Genomic DNA, 4041 nt, shown 5'->3' with positions numbered 1-4041 from the left:
TTTTATATCTTTAAGGTTTTAGGAAGAAAAGTCCCAGTGTATGTTACAGTACAAGGCTATCCTGTTTTCTTTCAGTCTGCCATGCCAGGGCAGATTTCCTCTAACTGTCCTCATGTCTCACACACTGATTTATCTTGATGTATCAGTACATGTTTTTTATTGCCCCCAGTTCACTTGTACTCAAAAGTGGAAAATATTACCACTAGACAAAGAAGTCAAATAACCACAAGCGGCAGTATTGTAACTATATTACTAATTATAACACTGGTTTATAAGGTAAGGTAAAACTTTATTAAAAGAGAAGTAAAAAAAAAAAAATCTCCAATGGTTACTGTCATAAAATGTGTGATCATAAGATGTGGACTGATAAATGTTGACATTTAAATTAAATGAATGTCATAGAATGCCATTGGTAAATTCTAATGAGTCTGTATAATTTTCAGCTATAAAAGTATTTATCTTATGCCCTTTTTATTTTTATTTATTTCTATTGTAAAGATATGTTTGGCACAGTTCTGTTGTGTCTGTCTTGCGACCTAGTTTTCTCTAGTGTCTTAATTGGATTTGTTTCACCTGACCTTAATCAATTATGTCGTTACCTTCTGTGTACTTGGGCTACATCCACACGAAGCCAGAGGTTTCCCTATCCAATCTTTTTTCCCCCCGTCTCAAGAAATATCTGCATTCACACGAAACCACGAAACTGACACAAAACTATGTAGTATACATGCCATACCAGTATGTGGTGCTGTAATTTCACCACAGAGATACACTATAAAAATGGAGAAGAAGACTTGGACTATGCGCATAAACCTTACGCATGTTTTACAAATGAACATGGAAAAATACATTTATTAATAGTATATGTTAGTTAATAAAAAGACAATCGTTCAGTGTTTGTTCATGTTTTTTGTTGCTGTTACGTGATGTAGCGGTGTCTGACTAGGGATGAGATGTGGACTGATGACGTCATCATTTCAGAAAATATACGGATTCGCTGTCCACACGAAAACGTAACAACCTGTCCTCCAACCAATATGCTCGTATAGGTCGTTTGTCCAAATCCCTGAAATACAACCCATCAGAGCGTATACTACAATTGTGCCCCTATCGGCAAAAGGTCGTTTTCATATGAATGTTTTGTACTCTTTTATTTGCACTCTGATTTGCGTTTTGCGTAGCTCAGTTGGTAGATTGTTGCGTTATACCTTGATATGTAATAATGCTATCATGGGTTTGATCCCAGAGAACGGACGTGCACGTAAACTTTATATGCTCAATAAATCATAATTTAGCATGATTTCTGTGAGGGTTATGTTTAGGGGTGGGGTTAGGTGTGGTCATTCGAACGAATAAGCCACCTAAAATATGTACGAATTACTGTAAGATCAGTGTAAAAAGTCCACGCATTGCATTTAAATAAACGTGCGCTTTGATTGGTATTGACGTTTTACGTCATTTCATGATGACCGATGCAACACGATACTGTCATTATTTTTACGCCCGCTAGTGGCTGCTTAACTTTAAAATGTAAATATAGGTCATAATAAGGTGCTTGCACAAACAACCTAAATGGTCGTTTTTTGTTGGAGGACAGGCTCAAACATAAGGGTGGCGTTTTCAGATTTATCCACTCTAGGACCCGATTGAAAAAAGATATCTGTTTCACTCTCCTAAGACACCGGATCCGTGTAGGTGAAATGCCTATACAATACAAAATGTATGTGTATACAGCTAAACACATCACCGTGTGGACGGGTATATTTGGATATACTAATACCCTCTTTTTCTGTCAGTCATCTGATCTTGTCAGTTTGTGCTAGTGTGCACCTGTATGTGTGGATTTTGCCCTGTTCCTTGGATTTATAAAACATATTGAACTTTTTTTCATCGTCTTGTGCCTTTTGGATTTTACACACACCATAGTGTGACAGAAGATTGCAGTGAAACCAAAGTTTAGAGGCTTATTGTTTTTCTGTCCACATGGACAATCCTGCCATTCTTCTCCTCCTGCTGGAGTAGGGGGAATGCTCCCTTGAGGACCATACAAGGGACTTCTTAGACCTTGCATACCACTCAAAATATCCAGATGACTGCCTGATCATGTTTTATTACATGGGACTTAACAACGCCACAAAGGCTAGATTGTCTGGGTAAGGTCCTCATGGGAGTTTTGCCGCTTTTGGGTGCTGGTGAGTAATAAATCACCACTCACAGTTTTTTAACACAAACAAAGAACTCACCAGCCCTCTTCCTGTCCAGAGCCCAGCCAGCCTTCACCCTGTGAAACAGAGCTAAAGCCTGAGCTCACCACAGATATGGAGCCAGAGCCCACTGTAAACAAAGTGCTTAAGATTATCACCCTGGATCTTGAGCCCAATATGGAGTCTGACCACTTAGGGTGAACGGCAGCTGGCCTCTGTAGATTTACTTTCTCTTTTCGATCCATTGGTTTCTTCATCTTCATCTAGCTCTATCAGTCTGTCTTCGCTGTGTCCTTCTGACCCTGAAACCTCAGTGTTTTTGCTGGTCTTGTCCAGCCCTGATCCTCCTGAATCTCTTGGACTCCACCTCACCCTACGACCCTCAGAATCCACCTTGGTTCCTAGTTCCCTCATCTCCACCGTGGCCCATCATCCCTCTGGCTCCACTGGGCTCCCTCTTCCCATTGGTTCCACTTTGGTCACTTGTCGACCATCCGCCGCCTCGGGACTCCACTCCTCCAGCTTCACCTTGGTGAGTAATGGCTACTTCTCCTGCTATTGTTGTTTGCACTGCTCGCCACATGTACAGTTTAGCTCTCTCTGTCGGCAACAAGGGATTCACATGTGATAAATGAAGGGAAATCGTTAGGCTGACAGAGAAGTTTTCAGAACACGCATCCAAATTTTGATTTAGGACAGTAATATAGAATATGAGAGCTGTAGATATGGCTTTGGACGCAACTAGCTCAGGGAATCCTGTATGTTGGTCAGTTCTGGTTACAGCACCACTGTAGCAGGGCAACTGGGTGACTGTGAGGCAACATATCTGCATGTTTAGGGACTCCAGTTATGAGCAACTGCGGGGGAGACATCCTCTCTTAAGCTCCCTCCTTGCCATCTAAGCCCCTTCAAAAATTAATCTGGCTTAGATGGCAAGGCATACGCAGCAGCAGGTCAGGCTGTGGCTTTGTTGCACAAGATGGTGGTGCTCCAAGCATATCAGGCTGATCTGAAACACGCTAAGCTTTGTGTACTTTCTCAAAACCACATGGTGGTCAGTGTGCATGTGAACACTTTGTACACTTTCTAAAATCCACGTTAAGTGGTAAGTGTGCACGCAAGACTCTGCACACTTTCTGAAATCCTGTACGGTAAGGGTTAGGTCCCCCCCTCGTTCCCTTTTTTTGAGATGATTAGACCTTGGTTCCTTGGGCTTCATTCAGCCAGTGTGTATTTCTTTATACACTTCAAGCATTGCTTCCCTCAACATAAGTGGCTATTTGGACGATTCTCATGGTAGTTTAGCAGCTCTCCCCTTTTTCCAAAAAGGGTCGCCTATGAGCGCGCTACTCTGAGCTCAGAGTTCTCCTCTCATATGAGACTGAGTTCTCTGTTTTTTCCCCAGAGCGCTCCAGTATTGTCTTCATAGATTGAGTTGATGACTCTCAATCATACTGTTTTGAGATGCAACATTCCATCTATGAGCTGCTCTATCAGAGTGCCACGAGAGCCACTCCTTAGAACAGTATTTGAAAATCCATGCTATTGTAAGTGTGCACGTGAAGTCTTTGCACACTTTCTGAAATCCACACTGTGGTAAGTTTGCACGCTAGTATTCTGCATTCTTTCTAAAATCCTATATGGTGAGGGCTTCGTGCGGTTGCTTCGTGCCCTTTCTTGAGTTGGTAAAAGCCCCGTTCATCTTTGGCGCCACTTCACCTATGTATCCTCGGATACCTATCTAAACTGGGGCAACTCCCATGGAAATGGTAGAGTTGGTACTTAGTGCTCGCCATGATTTTGGCCTGCACTCCCCTCAGCATGGCGGCATGGGTAT

At 42.2% G+C, this 4041-nt stretch overlaps 1 long non-coding RNA gene across 1 annotated transcript; it reads right to left on the bottom strand.

Annotated features, from left to right (window-relative positions):
- Positions 1-2486: 2486 nt before the first annotated feature.
- Positions 2487-2923, bottom strand: LOC132143061 (uncharacterized). The gene is made up of 2 exons (XR_009434173.1): positions 2827-2923; positions 2487-2732 (listed from the first exon to the last, which is right to left on the bottom strand). It is a non-coding gene; the product is annotated as an uncharacterized LOC132143061 (long non-coding RNA).
- Between the last annotated feature and the right edge of the window lie 1118 nt (positions 2924-4041).

The sequence above is a fragment of the Carassius carassius genome, chromosome 7 (assembly GCF_963082965.1).
Source record: "Carassius carassius chromosome 7, fCarCar2.1, whole genome shotgun sequence".
Taxonomy (NCBI): Eukaryota; Metazoa; Chordata; class Actinopteri; order Cypriniformes; family Cyprinidae; genus Carassius; species Carassius carassius.
Note: the sequence above shows the minus strand (reverse complement) of the source record. Positions and strands in the feature narration are given on the sequence as shown.